This window comes from Rhinopithecus bieti, unplaced genomic scaffold (assembly GCF_001698545.2).
Source record: "Rhinopithecus bieti isolate Rb0 unplaced genomic scaffold, ASM169854v2 scaffold_13900, whole genome shotgun sequence".
Classification (NCBI taxonomy): domain Eukaryota; kingdom Metazoa; phylum Chordata; class Mammalia; order Primates; family Cercopithecidae; genus Rhinopithecus; species Rhinopithecus bieti.
Window position 1 is genome coordinate 2,758,149 of NW_016808376.1, and position 18,086 is coordinate 2,776,234.

The following is an 18,086-nucleotide window of genomic DNA, read 5'->3' on the forward strand; positions in this document are numbered from 1 at the left end:
GGAAGCAATTCTGAGTATCTTTTGGTTGTAACTTAGGAAGCATCAGGTCGCTCTCTCTGTGTCGCCCTGCAGACCTGCTCGCTTGTCCTCTGTCTACTAGGATGATGGCGGTTACTTCAAATCACCGGAGCCCAAATTTAAATGAACTGGAAACTCATGAGACTTCTATACTTGACCTTAATCTGATGAGGTCTGATGGAAGCTTCTTACTAACTCACTCCTCCTCCTCTCCCTCCTTCCTTTATATATTGCTAGTTCCTTATGTCTTTAAATGTGTGCCAGTCTAATGGAAGTGAAAAACAATAGGAAACGAAGAGTTTTTATCACTGATTCAGAAAATGTGGCTGGAAGAGTAGTGCTTGGAATTCCTCACAAAGTTCTCCTGATCAGGTTTTCCCTGGGCAATTTCCAAATTGTTTTTTAGTTAATGCAATTTAGTGCTTTATTGTATTTCCCATAAGTATCTCAACTAAAAGTAGAACTGCCCATCACGTTCATTTTCATGGTATGTTTGTAGCAATAATTAAGAAAACAAAGATAGGAGAGGTTTTCATTGAACCATTCACATTAAAACTTGCCTTTAAAATATTTATATAGTCTTCCCTTGGAGTAGTTAATCATAAAATGTTTCCATTTGCTTTTCAAGCCCTTTTTCCAGTCTTGTTATGAAGATTGAAAGGTGAATTTCTGAGTTGGGAGGATTTAGGAGAAGAGATATGCATGAGAGATGGAAACGCGGTCTGGGAAAATGAAATACCCAATGAGAGCACCTTTTGGTGCTATCTCTGCCTTGAGCCACTTTGGTTATAATAAGGTTCTGGTCTACCCTGACTTTGGGACCAGGGAATTGAGTGCTCCAGTATAGTAGTAGGTAGCTGGGCACCATCACTAACTGTCTTTGACCTTGTACTTCTGAAAACCAAGTTTTTGTCTCTATTCTTTGTCACCAAGTGTCCTTGTATGGCATATTCTGTTCTTCCCTTCCTGGTTTTAGGATCCTCCTGGGTACCTGAGTTTCTATGGGGTTTTCCTCACTCTGTACTCAGCCTGATAGGGACATCCCCAAATGGTAGATCTCTTTGGTCAACCAGCCGCTGTCATCGTCATCTCCCCTGATCAGGGACTTCCCAGTTGGGCTGGAGCTGGGTCTCTCCTCCAGGCCTGGCCTCCTGGGGTTTAACCCATGTGGCCACTGACCACATGCCATCTCACACATGGCGTCAGGGAGCACTGGATGCTGCCCTGCGGGGACTGGGTTCCAGTCACAGCCAGACAAACAGTGAGCACTCACCACAGGCTGTGAGACCTCATCACCGAACCAGGGCTGTCCCTAGGTACTCACCAGAAAAGCAAATTCAGGATGATGTTGGAAAGAAAGTCACGTGACTAACAAAGGTTGAGCATGTTGTGTGTGTGAAGGATGAGGTGTGTTTCATATGCCCGTATTTTGGATTGGATGGACCGAGTGAAGGACAGTCTTAGGACGGGGACAAAGAGACTGAGGAGTAGGATGTTCTGGGCCGTGAGCAGCGACCGGCACTCGGCAGCCCTCGTCTTGTCTTTTGTGAAGATCCAGGAGTCAGTGTGTTCTTTCCCCTGGTTCAGCCGAGAGCAATAGACCCTGTCTCCAAGCTGTGGCAAGTAGAGGCAGGTGTCTAATTCTCCCTCCTGCTCAGCTCCATTTGCCCTTAGGTCAGGAGTGTTGACATGAGCTCAAACCCCCATGTACTGCAGAGGGATAACAATTCTTCAGCCTTAAAAAAGGGATCACAGAGGAAGGGGCACTTAGGGAAGAAATGAGAGAAAAAATGGATAAGGAAGAGGGCCGACAAAGAGGTAACAGACACTGAAATCATCACATATTCCTTTAGAAAGCCACAGTGAGCACGCTCCTTTTTTTCCGTTTTAGACAAGTAATACATGATAAGTATAAATGTGTCATGAGCACACCGTTTTCTCTGTAGAAATAACAAAGGCCCTGGATACAGTAGAATCTCTGGCCATACTTTTCTGTAAACTGCTGCCACTTTGTCCTGTATCTGTGTGGTTAATTTCTGTGAACTGCTGGACAGCTGATTTGACCGAGGCTTGGCTCTGCACCGGGTGATAATTCTACCTGGGCAGCAGGCCACGCGTGAGAGCAGCCTCCCCAAACCTCTCTCATTCCCTCAGTTTGGGCACAGTCCAGCAGGAGAATATTTAAAACTGGGTTTGGTTTAAAATGCAGACAACAGACAAGTGCAAATAAGCTTTGCCATAAATGCACAGATGACTTCAGATAAAAGTTTGGCCAGAGAGTGAATTAGGACTGTCATCCTGGGGGCCGTGAGACAACCCTTCGCCCCACACAGCATCCCATCTTTCAGGACCAGCAAAATACGTGAATCAGTTGGAAGGAACTATTTGAAAAACCAAGGGATACATGAAATGTGATTTTATGAGGAAATGAATGTACTCTTAGAATACCTTCACCTTTTTTTAATACCAGTGTGTGTTGCATAGGCTGTTCTGCTCTTCAGTAAAAGTGATTAATAGCCCCCATCCATCACATTGTACAGTATGGTACATCCGAGTAGCAGAGAGCTTATAAAATATACTTGGCAATAAGTCACAAAAACATTCGTATTTTTTAATAACATTTTGAAGGAGAAAATCTGTTTTCAATAAATTCTGGCATGGTTTCCTTCCAGATTTTATTTCTCATTTAAAATTACCTTGGGCTCGATTTTTTTCTTCTTCTGTTCATTGGCTCTTTACAGGTCTTTGCCTTAGACAAATACATTTTAGAGATGGATTAAAAAGGAGACTAGCTCCTGAGCATAGAATTCCAGTTTCCTTCTGTTTCCACTTCTGATGAGTTGCGACACCATCAACACCAGTGTAACTTAATTTCACAGAAATTTTGTAGTTGGTGCTACTCACAATCGGGTAGAATTATTCCTCAACAAATTTCTTTGTTACTCTTACATATTTGGCTTTTCTTTGTGGAATATTTTATTTCTATACATTACTGTGTAAATGCAGAATCTTTCTTGTGAAGTGGTAGGTTGCTACTATTTTTATTGGTAAAACTCTGAATTTATTGTACATTACATAGTTATCCCTATTATCGGAAACTCTTGTTTCTACATAACAGAAAAAACAGCTTAAGCTGGCTCATGCCCATAATCCCAGCACTTTGGGAGGCTGAGATGGGCAGATCTCCTGAGGTCAGGAGTTTGAGATCAGCCTAGCCAACATGGCGAAACCCCATCCCTACTGAAAAATACAAAAAATACCTGGGCATGGTGGTGGGCTCCTCTAAAATCCCAGTTGCCTAGGAGGCTGAGGCAGAAGAATCGCTTGGACCCAGGAGTCGGAGGTTGCAGTGAGCCGAGATGGCGCCACTGCACTCCAGCCTGGGTGACAGAGCGAGATTCTGTCTCAAAATAAATAAATAAATAATAAAGTTTATAATGCATAGTCACCCAAGGCAAACAAGTTGATGCTGTGGAGTGTCAGTTAAGGGTGATGCTAATTTTAGAAAATCCTTTTGGCCGTTTTCCGTTCCTAGGAAGTCCACATATTTTTTTTTTTTTATTTTAGATTTTACTCCAGTAGTTTTTGGGGTACAGGTTGTTTTGGTTACATGGATAAGTTCTTAACATACGTTATTCATAAGTTAGAGGACACCTTCATTCAAGACCACATGTGAGTTCCTAATAAATATGAATGGATTATACCCTCCAGGAAGTGAAAAGGGAACTTTTAGAAGTCTGTGCAATTCATTCTTATGTTGGAAAGAAAAGAAAATACTCAACCCATCTGGCACAGTTCATACCACTTCCCACCATTCAAACATTAAGTCCACGAATGAAATAATGTGCAGGGTTTTTCGTATCCACAAAGAGTTCCCATAGCATTTTATAATATGAGGTGTTTTTAAAGCACAGAAAAATGTTTAACATTGCAAACCCAATGAACAGGTACCTTGGAGGTAGGAAAAGCAAAGTAACTCTCTTTCCGTGTTTATTGTCAAGGGAGGTCTCACATACCAGCTGTCTGATTTTCTTCTCTTACTTCCGTGAATTGGAAGGTTTCATTCAGTGAAACAAAATCCACATTAGGATGCAGATGGCAAAATGTTGAAACACCAGGCAAAGAGGTGTTTATTCCACTAAACACCTTTGAGGCTATCTAGTTAGATTTTGAGACTTGGCTGTTTCTAAAATATTTTGTTTCTGAATCCTGTTTCTTTTATTGGGTGTTTGAGAGAGATTTAGAAGGGGAAATCAATAGGATAGGGTGAGAGATGATGGTATAAACGATGACTCTTGGATTTCTTACTGGTGTTCTTGAATGAATGGTGGTGGTAAAGGGCTAGTTGCTGAAAGGGAATCAGGTTTGGAGGAAATGATCAGCAACATTAGGCTTCAGATATGTGGAGTGAGTTACAATACTTCTGAGACATCCAAATGGAAGTGTCGAGTAGAAAAAAATAGGATGCACAGATCCCTAAGTCATAAGAAAGGTCTTGGTTGAACATGTGAATTGTGACTGTATATAGGTGTAATTTCAGCCATGGGTGTGAATGAGATGGCTTAGTGATTCTTGAGCTGGGTAGAGGAAGATGAGACTGTGAAGAAGTTAGAGAGGAATAGCTCTCAAGACATAGAGCACCAGGAGAGTGTTAATGTCAAAGAACCCAAGACATGAGAGGGTTTCAAGGTCAGAGAAGTTGACAGCCTGGGTAATACCATAAGTGACTTTGTCCACTAATTCAGGTACAGTCAGGTGTTGGCAACATCATGATCTAAAACTACTTTGTAGAAAATTGACTGTGCTTTCTACACACAAGGATCCACCCTTACTAACTGGCTGACTGGTAGTTTTTTACCACTGTAGCACAATGGAAACACTTGTAACCTCTGCATACCAAGCATCATTTCTCCCTTGCCTGGAATAATTTTCCTTTAATATCATCCTGTGGGAAATGTATCCAGTTTACAGCTCCATTCTTTGTATCTTATATGGAATTATAATGATCTGCACTTTTGTTGACAATTTCGATAATGACAGGAAAATATCATTATTGCTGAGGTATCCTGGTTTAAAGCAATTTCCTGGGAGAAAGCATCAAATTCCCATAATAAAGTTATAGTCCAAATTGTAAAAATGTGTTTTTAAGGGTGTTTTTTTTTTCTTTCATATAGAAGCATCATGGGCCTTTACTGAACTAATTAGCATGGTAGAGCTCTTGATAAGCCACTGTGGTTGACCAGTGTAATAGTGTCCCTGTCAATTTTACTTAGCACATTGACAGGTGAACAGTTTCTGACGTTGACACTCTTAGACCAGACTGTAATGCAGTGAATCTATTACCTAAGCAAAAATAAATTCATAGAAGTAGCAGTAGCTTTTACTTAAGCCTTCCTTCCAGTCCATGGCAAAAATAGGACTTCAGTGGATTTCAAGATCCTTGCCTGACTGTGCCAATTCTAAAGTAATCAATTAAAAGAAAAAGGCATTACCTGGTTCTTCTTTGTGTAAGAAACAAATTTAAACATCTAAGCAATTCAGTTGATAAGGTAACTTTTCCTGTATAAACAGTTTCTGCTATAGCTGAAGATAGAACAAATGCATATGCTATTGATTCTTTTAGTAAGTTACATGGCTCCAAAATTGAACTTCTCTTCAGGCATCGCAAGCAGACCATTGTCTGTAGCTTCCGTGGAGATGTATGTGATTTGTCCTTGAAATTCGGGGCCCTGTTCTCCCACTACCAAGTTCAGCCATGCTGGTGGCTTCAGACAGCATCCTTAGGACTCTTGACTTTTACATCCTTATCTCAAGCCCTACTTTTTTCTTGAATGCCAGTAATTTTGGATTGGAAATCTCCTCCTAGGCAACCAAATTCAATGTAAAATAGAACTCATTTCCCCCTTTAAGTAATTTTGTTTCTCCGTGGAAGTCATAAAACCCACCCAAGCATGCCTCGGAATCATGCCTCACTCCTTTTCCTCTCTCTCTCCCCGCAGCTCGTGAAACCCTCAGCCCTGTCAGTTTTTTCTTCCTCAGTTTAAAAATTTTCCCTTCTCTTCATCGTCTATGGACAGACCACCTCTCCCTTGCACAGTTGGAACAGCCTCTTCAGCCACCAGCTACCTCTACACGAAAGTTACTGTTGTTTGTAAAACCTGAGTCTCATCATGTTACTCCCTATTCAGAATTCTCCAGTGCCTCTCTTTTGCCTAACGGGTGATGCGTCAACTTCTCAGCAAGTGCTGAGGGTGCCTCACAATGTGGCTGCCATCTGCCTTTTCCAACCTCTTGTCGAGTGATTCCTGTACACTCTTCACCCCAGCTAGTCACCCATTTATCAGTATTTGAAAAAAATCCACACTTTGCCACAGCCAACCCCACACCATGCTTACATCTCTCAAGATTCAACTTGAAAGAGCTTCTTTTCATCATTCAAGATTCAACTCAGGTGTAATTTTTACCCTCATGCTTTCTTGTACGTTATGGATTTTTCTTTTTTGCTTTTTTTTTTCCCATAACGTTATAGAAGCTTATATTTTCATTTACATTTTTATTAACATTTTACAAGAGGCTGCATGGCCTAGTGCTCTTTTTAAAAAGCATAGGCTTCTGAATCCAATAAACCTGTGTTTGTAGCCTGATTTTGTTTTTTAACTGTGAACTGTGAAACCAAGTTACTTGACTTCTCTGAACCTCAATTTTCTCATATGTAAAGGGGGGAATTGGAACAGTACCTTTCTCAAAGGGTTGTCATGATTATCTGAGATAAACCACATGCAACTCTCGACACATTCAATTAAACGTTGTGCCTGGCTCATGTTTGATTTATTGTTGCATGGGTGGTATTGGTTATATTTGTCTTTCCCTCAAGATTGAGTTCTGATTACTGGTTCCTTGTGGAAGCCCAGTAAATACTGAATAAATAGCTAACAAGTGGGTGAATTCATATATAGATGTAGTTAGGTAGCCCAAAAGATTAAAGTAAAAACTATTCTGAGACATAATACTGTTATTGGGATGGGAAGGCTAAAATTATGCGTATTTTACAATTTGGAAGTGGAATTTACTGACTCCTAAATTTACCCTTTCTTGAAATGGGAGAAATGCAGGTAATAATTTTATGGTCAGTTGTTCTGTTTTTATTCAGCAAAGCATGAAAACTATTCATTTAACGAAATAGACTGACACTCCCTTTTGCTCTTAGTATTTGGTCTCCAGCATTAATCTGATTATCACTGATGTTGACTGCTGTTCCTATTAAACCATGTTTAATATACCACAAATTATGTCAAATTATACAAGTCTATATATTTGGAGGAAGGTAATTTTTTCTTTTTTTTTCTTTGGAGATGGATTCTCACTTTTAGCCCAGGCTGGAGTGCCGTGGCCCAGGCTGGAGTGCCGTGGCGCGATCTCAGCTCACTGCAAGCTCCATCTCCCGGGTTCACGCCATTCTTCTGCCTCAGCCTCCTGGAGTAGCTGGGACTACAGGCGCCCGCCACCACGCCCGGCTAATTTTGTATTTTAGTAGAGACGGGGTTTCACTGTGTTAGACAGGATGGTCTCGATCTCCTGACCTCGTGATCCCCCCGCCTTGGCTTCCCAAAGTGCTGGGGTTACAGGTGTGAGCCACTGTGGCTGGCCGGAGGAAGGTGATTTTTAAAGAATGTTAGCCAGATATATTTACTTGCATTCTGATTTATTTACTTGCATTTTTTTATGTGCCAGAATCTATTATAATCGTCTATCAGGTGATCAAACTCTATAATGAGATTTTTAAAATATGCGTTTCAACTTCCAGCAAATAACATACGAAATACTCTGATGAAACTGACTTTACGGGCCGGGCGCGGTGGCTCAAGCCTGTAATCCCAGCACTTTGGGAGGCCGAGACGGGCGGATCACGAGGTCAGGAGATCGAGACCATCCTAGCTAATACGGTGAAACCCTCTCTCTACTTAAAAATACAAAAAACTAGCCGGGCGACGAGGCGGGCGCCTGTAGTCCCAGCTACTCGGGAGGTGAGGCAGGAGAATGGCGTAAACCCGGGAGGCGGAGCTTGCAGTGAGCTGAGATCCGGCCACTGCACTCCAGCCTGGGTGGCAGAGCAAGACTCCGTCTCAAAAAAAAAGAAACTGACTTTACGAACCTAAAGTATTTCCCAGGGTTACTGGGCCATAAAAAATACCCTTGAGCCAACCACAGTGGCTTACACCTGTTATCCTAACACTTTGGAAGGCCAAGGCAGGAGGATCGCATGAGGCCAGGAGCTCAAGACCAGCCTGGGTAATAGCTTGTCCCTACAAAAAGTACAAAAATGAGCCAGGTGTGTGGTGTGTGCCTATAGACCCAGCTACCAGGGAGTCTGAGGTGGGAGGATGGATTGAGCCTGGGAGGTTGAGACTGCACTAAGACGTGATCGTGCCACTGCAATCCAGCCTAGGTGACAGAATGAGACCCTGTCTCCAAAAAAACAAAATACTCTTGAACTAAGAAAAATGTTCACCAAATGCACTAAAGTAAAATGTTATTGAAAGCAAGATACAATTCATTTTCTAATAATACTCTTAGGAGTTGATAAGAATAGGAATCATCTGGGAAAACAATGGCATGTTCAGAGACTCGGCATCAATGCGTATAGGTGGTGCATAGTTCGGCTCCCTATAGCATGTGGCAGGCAGAGGGTGACCTCTTGAGTGTGAAAAGTGAGCTGCAGGAGCAGCTCCCAATTACAGTTGTGTAATCACCTTCTCTGAAGCTGGTCCACTGTCACAGAATGAAAACCCTGGTTCAGCTGCGATGTAGTTTTGGCCAAGCATCTTTTTTTTCCCAACCCTGTGATTTCCTGATTAGCAAAACTGAAACAGTGATCCAAAACATACCAGTTGGGTTATCCAATGGGAAATAAAACTTTAAGTCCAGATTAAACAGAATATCTCCTGATTTTTCACTAAGCGAAAAAACAAATATAGTAGTGCTTTTTTACCACCTGCAGTCCTGATTGAAAGTAATGATTCTGGAGCCAGCCTGGCTGGGTTGGAATCTACCTCACTTCCTGGTTGTGTGGTTTTGAATTCATCAGTTTGCTTTCTGTGCTTTAAATTCATCAGTTTGTTTAGTTTCCTCATCCGTAAAATGGAATAATTAAGTTACCTATCCCAAAGTGGTGTTATGGAGACTAAGGGAGGTTTTGTTTGTAAAATCATAGAACAGATCCCGGAGCAGAATAAGACATACCCACTGCTCTTGCTCTTACCCTTCCAGAAGAGTTGGCCATGACTTGATTATCTCCAAGACAACGGTGACTCCTGGATGTGTCTGCAGCCCTGCCTTTTGTGACATCATTTGAATTTTTCAGTTGCCCACTGGAGGTGGTCACTGGGTTTCCATTTGGGGTTGCGTATGCCTAACCTAATTCCTTCTCTGATTCCCCCAGCTCACTGTAAATGTTCTCCCCATCTCGTGGTCTCTTAGCCAGGTCACTCTGCAGCTTTCTGCTCTGGCACCCTGGCTGCTCATCAGACACCTTCAGACATCTCTGCTCTGGGATCCTCCCTATGCTTTTCCCCGCTGCATGTCCACAGAGCTTGGAGGCTCCCCCGCCTGACGGAGATTCTACTCTAGTATCCACTACTGCCCAGTCACACTCCACCTCATACCCTTCTTTAGATTTCTTCATGGGCACTTATCTGCCTGTATATAGTGTGTGGTTCACTTACAGATTCTTTGTATTGAGAACAAAAAATCAAAGCTATGCAAGTATTCACTTGGCTCTTCTGATAGAATGTGGTTACTGGGTACCAGGGCTTCATATTGCAGAGAAATGATGAAGAGTTTGTATCGTTCCCACACGGACTTGTTATCAGATATACCTTGATCATTTTTCGAAGGTATTACCCACTTTACAGACAAGCTTAAGCCAGAAAACATCCAAACCCAGAACTTACTCATCTTGGCACTTTTATTGTATTTATTTATTTATTTTTGAGATGGAGTCTCGCGTGTCACCTAGGCTGAACAGTGCAGTGGCATGATCTCTACTCACTGCAGCCTCTACCTCCGGGGTTCAAGCCATTCTCCTGCCTCGGTCTCCCAGGTAGCTGGGATTACAGACATGTGCCACCACACCCAGCTATTTCTTGTATTTTTGGTAGAGACAAGGTTTTGCCATGTTGGCCAGGCTGGTCTCGAACTCCTGACCTCAAGTGATCTGCCCGCCTCAGCCTCCCCTGGGATTATCGGCGTGAGCCACTGTGCCCAGCCCATCTTGCCACTTTTAATATTAGCCTTGAAACAGGAACAATATGTTCATTTCTGTAGAACTACGAAATGGGGACAAGGACCCAGCACCCTCCAGGGTGGAATTCCCTGAGCATTTGAAGGAGATATTTTAAGCAAGGATGAAAAATTAACATAAAGAGAACAATGAATACTCCATGGAGTAAACAGTCATCACTTGGACTTGTGGCCTTTATGGAAGGAGCTAACACCTGAGATGGAAACAGGCATTGCAGTTGTGCTTCTGTTTACACACACAGCATGGGATTTTGAGTGGTGTAGTCCTTGGGGACAGTGACGCTTCAGTGTGCAGGCTGCTTCTCAGCTTAGGCTTACTGTCTAAACCTCCCTACAGTAAGGCTGTCGGGGCACCTCCTGTGCCTGCAGAAGAGAGCTCCAGGACTTCCCTTCCCTGCCTCATTATCCCCTGCCGGCACCCAGCAGATTGCAGAGGGAGCCCAGCCCTTCCAGACCTCCCACTTGAACTGGGCTTATGGCTGATATTAAAACAAAAACAAAGAAATAAAACTTAACGTGATTTATACTCAGGGAGCTGTGTGGATACTGGTTTCCTCAGCGGCACAGGAGGCTGCCTAGCTAGCTGTCCCCACCCAGCAATGAGTGTTTGGCAGCAGGAGCAAGGCGGCCAACTCAGGTGTCCCTGAGGCCTGGTGAACAGTGCTGGTTTTGGGGAGAGGACTTGGAGGGCTGTGGCAAACCTGCCATACCTGCCTCTCCTAGGGGGGCAGCTCCAGGCTAAACTGGCATGTGGGCCCCGAATTCTTTGGTTTTCCCAGAGAAGTGGATTCCAGGGGTGTGTGTGTGTGTGTGTGTGTGTGTTGATATGGACACCACACACTTGTGAGCTTCTGGGAAGGAATCCTATCATCCACCAATAGCCACCTCCATGTTTTGGAGTGCAGTCTGTAGAGTTTGGCCGCTTAGGTGCTACCCTTCAGAAGACTGGAGGAATGGCAGCATTGTCCACAGGATGATTAGCTGTAGTTTGAATTCACACTTATGCAGTCCCAAGTATTTGACAAATACTTGGGGATTGAATACCATGCTATATTTTAATCAAACGTATTTCTAGAAGTTAAGATATCTCACTTCAATTTTAAAGTCTTATACTCTAATGTTTGGCTTCTGAACCCTTAATCGGGTCCACGTGTCACTTCTGAAAAGAAGCAGTCAAGCCAGTTCTCCCCTTCTTCCTTCAATCATTCCTGGATCCTTTCTCTCATTCCCCTTTTCTCTTCATCTCATTCTTCCTTCCCCCTTTCCTCTTTCCCCTCCTCCCTCCTCTTCCCCGCCTTCTCCCCATCCCTTCTCTCATCTCCTCCCTTCTCCCATTCTCTCTGCTTCCTGTCCCCCATTCCCTCTCCTTGCCCTTCTTTCATCCCCTCCCCACTTCTCTCCCTCCCCCTCCCCTTCTTCCCCTCCTCCCGGTTACCCTTCCCCACTTCCCTTTCTCCCTTCCCTTCCTTCCTCATCCTTCTCTCACCTTCCCTTTCCCTCCCTCCTCTCCGCCTCCTCCTTCCCCTTACCTCTCCTTCCCCCCTCCACCTCCTCCCACTCCAACTCTCTCCACCCCTCCTCCCTCCTTTCCACCCTTCCTCCCTCTCCCCACTCCTCCCTCTCCTGTTCCCCCTCTTCGTCCGTCTCCGTCCCATCTTCCCGTCTACCCGTCGTCTCCCCATCCGTTCTCCGTCACCCATCTTCTCCCCATACCCCGTCTCCCCGTCTCTCCGTCTCCCCGTTCTCCCTCTCCCCCGTCTACCCCTCGTCTCCTTCTGCCCGTCCTCCCCCTCGTCTCCCTCATCCCTCTCTCTCCACCTCGCCTTGCCCTCCTTGCAGAATGTGCCAGTGCCTGATTGGGCAAGAATTTCTCACCCTCAGTCCCCAATGCGAGGGATTGCTCGTTTTTGTTTTTTTCCCCACAGCCCGTACTCCCTGCTCATTCCCTTCACAGGTTACCATTAGGGTGTGTCAACCCTTTGTTTAGGTGTGTATGTATCCTGGAAAATTAGATACTTGCATGAATTAGTTTTATAATCTACATGAATGGGATTGTAGATTCTGGTTCACTGTTTGTTTTTTTTTTTTTTTTTTCAGCCTATACTGTCTTCAGAACTGCCTGTGTTGCTAGGTGTGCATCTTACTCCTTGCTTCTGGCTGCGTGGGTCCTATAACATAGATCACCCGCATGTTACCTGTTCCTTCCCCTGGTAACAGCACCCTCAGCTTCCTCCCAGTCCCAGATACTTCCCATAGTGCTGCAGTGAACTCACTTATCCCCTTAGGGCTTGGCAGGAGGGTTTGTCTGGTTCTGTTCTCAGGCCGCAGGGCACAAGCACACTTAACTTCACCAAGTGTGGGAGATCCTTTCTGGGAAGACTGGACCCATTCATACTCCCAGGAGCTGTGAATGAAGTTTCCTATTTCCCCACGTCTCCACTTGGTGTTGACTTTCTCATTCTAATCTGATAGCTGTATCATTGTCATTTTCATTTACATTTCTCTGATTACTGGTTAGATTGAGCTTTTCTTTATAAACTTCTTAGCCGTTTGGATTCATTTCCCTTTTCTCGATTACCTGTTCATATCACACATTTTTCTATTGGGTTTCTTGTCTTTTTTGTTGATCTCTTCTATAGTCTGGATATTAATCCTCTGTTCACTTTTAGATGTGGCACACATCTTCCAATTTTGTCTACTCTGTCCTTTGTAGGTGGATCTGTCAATGTGTACTCCTTGATGACTTAAATCATGTTTAAGAAATTATTCCTCATCCCAAGCTATCAAGGATATTTTCTCCAGCACTTAATTCTGTTAGCTGCGTAGGTATACCTCGTATGTAAACGTTTATAGCCCTCAGAAGGGAGGGATTTTTGTGTTTCTGTTGTTGCTTTTGTGGCAGTAAGTTATGGATCCAGCATTTTCTCTCAATAGTAAGCTGGTTTTTACAGTACCATATCCTAAGTATTCCATCTGCTTTCCTCTAATGTGTATTGCTACCTTTATATATTTAACAAGTTGGCACATGTCCATGAATCTGTTTTAGGACCCTGATTTTGTTTCTGGATTAGCAAACAGACTTGGGCATCATGGGTAAAGGCCTCCAAGAAAGCAGTGATACCAGGACTCACTGGAGCCTCATGTACATGGTGAATGGACTTGAGTTTCTAGCTAGAATTCGAAAGCTGCAAGAAAGAGCCTTTAAATCATGCCTGCCCCATGTTATCATTTTCACACGAATAATCTGAAAGTTAAAGAGAGATCACAGTGCCCATAGCCACATACCAATGGCAGACATAGGACTGTGGCCCAGGTTTCCTCCGACACAGCTAGGCACTCTCTGCATTCATTGCTCTGGGCTGTCTCTTTCCTTTCCCAGGTTAGAGCAAGTGATTTTTTCAGTCTTTCTACCCCTCACAATCTATTCCTGCCTATGGAGGTTTTGTGAGTTTCTCCTTACTTCTCTTTAACCTTGTTGAAGGAGCAATGCTTGTGCTCTGCAGGCCGGTTATTTAACTCCTGCATGCGCATGTTTTATGTTTTCCCTTTCTTCCTCCCCGCCCCCCGACTTTGTAGCAAAAGGAAATTTATTCACAGCAGTTTACTCCGTGGTGGGAGTCCAGGCAGGTAAGAGAACAGTGTGACAGGAGTGGACTCTTGATGATTCGTATTTTAATCTGTGTCTCAAAAAATGAACCCGGGCTGGGAGCAGTGGCTCATGCTTGTAATCCCAGCACTTTGAGAGGCTGAGGCAGGAGGATGACTTGAGCTCAGGAGTTTGAGACCAGCTTAGGCAACACAGCAAGACCTCATCGCTACTAAAAATTTTTAAAAATTAGCTGGGCATGGTGGCATGTTCCTGTAGTCCCAGCTACTTTGAGGAGGGGAGGGCAGCTGCTGAAGTGAGAGGATCACTTGAGCCTGAGAGGTCAAAGCTGCAGGGAACCCTGAAAGTCCTACTGCACTCCAGCCTGGGCAACAGAGCAAGACCATGTCTTAAAAAAAATTAATCTGCTTTTTGTTCTTTTCTAGGTACATTACATCTTTAGATGCATTACCTAGAGTATGTTTTTCTGTGTGAGTGTTCATCCCCGTCATTGAATGGAACAGAAAAAATGTGAAACAAATGATGAAGTTTTAGGAAGCCATCCAATGCTTAGTACTTCTTTTCCCATCTCCTACTACCTAAGTCGGGACCAGGCTTCTGCTTATTATTCTGTTTGGTGTACACCGCTAGGCTGACGAAATACATTAACACATGGAGTAGAAACAGAGGAGCTTTAATGGAGATGATGTACCTAGGCAGAGCATCAGAGAGGAGAAGAGAGGAGGAGGCCTGGGTGGCATTTTGTTTGCTGTTTGGTGAGTGGGGAGAAGGCAGTGAGACAGCCAGTGTAACGTTGAGAGTGCTCTCTGGGGTCGTTGGCATTCTCAGCAGTGCACCAACAAAGGCCCCTTTCTTCTGGAATTCCAGATTACAGTGTGCCCACGGGAGGCCTCATCCGGGGGCAGTTTCTGCTTGTCAAGGAACTGCAAGCCTGACCTTAACCACCACCTCATTTCATGCCTGAGAGCTTAGAAGCCTAGACCCTACTAACAAGGAGCAAGGCCCTTGGAAACACAGCACTGCAATGAGCATTTTATTGAGTTCTTTCAAAACTGTGGAAACTACAGAACGTCTAGCAAGGCCCTTTGGGGAGAAGGGTTGTAAGGTTGGAAGATAATCAGCTCAGCCTCTCCCACTCTGAGTACCATTCGGTTAGGATGTACTCTCTACCCTTTTCCATTCTGCTGCCTGCTTCTGAAATGGAAGCTGTCATTTGGAAGGGATTTGGAATACTTGGATGAGATAATTATATGTAGCATTTGTTAATGGAGTACTTTTTAAATCAGGGGCTCAGAGACTTGTTGGGCCTTCTAATGTGTTAATCTCCATCTTCTTCCCACTGGATGGTTTTACTTATTTTTAAAAACTTCTGTGATTAAGATAGGCAAATCAACCAAACAAAACTGTTGAACAACCTCCCTATTCACTGGGTAGGTCATCTAGTGATATTTTAAAGTAAAGTAGCTTCATAGAGTGGATTCTTTTGCCAGGCCTTTGTTACTGATCAGTGTTTGTCAGATGTAGTTAAAATGATTCGTAAGAAAAGCTTAGTTTTCTTTGATCTGCATTCAATAAAATCTGTCTCATAGACTGAGAAATTTTCTTTCCTCCCAGCATAGCCTGCCAGTTCTAGAGGAAGCCTATTGTCAGTCACAAAGAGGATTTATGTTTCTTTTTGTTCCTTAATGGGTAACTGTTGTTGGGTATGGATTGAAGAGGATTCTAAATGCTTGTCTGTCTGATACAAAGCCAGTCTCTCTTTTCACATAGGCAATGTGCCCGATGTCGTAGAGGTTAGAGATGAAATATGATTGAAATCATGTGGATACATCTTCCTGTGCTGTGTCTGTCCTACAGGCAAAGTGCCCCAAGTTCATGTTGGATGCGCTGAAACTCAGTGTGTTTCCACAGGCAATTTGAGAACAAGTCAATACCTCAGACAGTAATACGTCTTAGAGATTTCTCATATAAGCAGTGGAAGTTTGATCTTTTGAATTTGGTTGACTTACAATAATCAAATGTTTGGAGGAGGAGAGACCTATTCTTCTGACAGTGCGACCTGTGTGCTCAGCCTGATTTTTGTATGGAAAACAGACTACATATTTGATGGATAACTCAGAGTAACTTTTCAAATCTACTTACTGGCTTATTCCTGGTCTCCAGTTTTGGCTTTTGAGGAGACGTCTTTGATATTTGTACCTTTACATATACATGGAATAGTACAGCAGAACTTTATCAATGGCCTGTGTCTGTGCAGACCCCGAACTGATGCTCTTGTACGTACCACATTTTACTAGGTGCAAATGTCTTTCAAGAAAGTCCTGCTTTATAGGCTCTTGCATATTATACTTCATCTCAGCCTTGGGAATAGTGAGCTTTTTCCTTTCTTTAAGATGTATCTCGGGAATAGAAAGCACCATCAAGATCACATTTACTAGGACACTTGAAGAATTTGAGATGATGTGTTATGCAGTACAGGAAAGGGAGTCAGAAACTGCAGGAGTTGGAGAAAGACGAGGACACGTTGACATTCCTAGTGATAGATATGTACACATACGCACGGTACGCAAGTATGTGTCACCTCTTATTACGCACATTCACGTGAGAGGGACTAGAACCGTTGGTCAGGCTCGGAGTGGTGCTTCAGCCTTCCAACTGGTAATGAAAGTGAAGGGTTGATAGCTGGCTGTATCTATCGCTTTTTCATTGCTGTGTTTTCTGGTAGCAAAGGAAGAAGTAGATGTGGTGGATAGCGAAAGATGTCTTGATTTTATTTAGGAGAAGATATTCAAGTGGCAATAAAATGTAGACAACGATATTTATGGGAAAAGCAATAGTAATGATCAATTTTAATGCAAGCATCTGTGAGATGAGAAGTTGGGGCAACACAAATGATGTTTAGACAAGGGTATGGCAAGTGCAAACTAATTTATGAAGGGAGCTATCTTTGAAACGGAACCGTGAGTAAACGCAATGCATTTCCACACGCGTAGCCCATATCCGAAGCTTGTGTCCTGACTTCAGAAACAGTTTGTCTTACTACCAGTATTGGGAAAGCCAATGAACAAGGAAACACAGTTTTCAATTACTGAGTGAATCAGTATCTTCTTATTTTAAAATATAGGTGGCTTTCACTTGCATTCTAACCTGGAGGTCGCAGTGATTCTTGCCAAGATAATATATAAGCACTTCGTTTTTTATGTTTCCAACAGGAAAATCAAGATTGTGTTTTATTCACTGTTAAACTGGCCTTTTTAGGTGTTTTAAATTCACTGAGGATAGCATCATCAGCATCATCATTGCTATTAATGTCATTATTATCACCACTAGATGGTGTATGGGGAATTGGGGGCACCGAATGTTATAGGCGGCCTTCTCCTCTATGCTATCACTAATTGGTTGTTAAGGGAATATAGAAACATATCGGAGGGTGAAGGAAAGGGGACGATAAAATATGATGGACTTTTCTCACTAATTAAAACTATGCTGGAAATATGGTGGTGGAAATAGGTCTGGCTGGAGAGAAGGTCTTCTATGTTTGCCCCTTTAAATATACATGGGATGTGAAAGTAGAATTTTATAAATGCCCTGTATCAGAAGCAAGCATTCCTTAAATTGGAGAAAGGCCTCTGGTGTCCTGGTGGGGCTAGGTTCTTGAGAATCCCTTATTAAATACGACAGTCTGCCTAGACCTGGGTTCCCAGCGGGTCTGCCTGTGTGGATTTGCATGAGTTGAGGTCCTGGCTGCTCTCCTCTGTGCAACCAGCCTAGGAACATAAGAAACAAAAGCAAGGTTCTTGATTTGACAGGTGTCATTTTCGAGGACCATCACTTCTTGATTTTTTCTTTCTTCTGTTCATTTTGATAGACTTTAGGGAGTCTCTGCTGTCAGAAAATGTGCTGGCTTCTGGCTTCATATATGATTTGTGTCTAGCTTCCTGTAGACTAAAAATATCAGCAGAAGGAGTTGTGGATGGTTCAATTAAAGTAGTAATTGGGCAAAAACAGCTCATAACAAATCCAATTCTGGGAAACGCTTCTGTGTTTGATTATTACGTTCCTCCCTATTTCTCCCTCTGCTTACCTTTTTAAAGTTTGATATAATAGCTCATTTTAGGGTTTCCTCGTTCTCATTTGTCTCTCTCATTTTAAAACCTAAGAA

The 18,086-nt window shown here is 43.2% G+C and overlaps 1 protein-coding gene across 13 annotated transcripts in view; it reads left to right on the plus strand.

Moving 5' to 3' along the window:
• Positions 1–18,086, plus strand: part of CELF2 (CUGBP Elav-like family member 2) — a 558,220-nt gene that overhangs the window by 313,111 nt on the left and 227,023 nt on the right. The window lies entirely within an intron of this gene.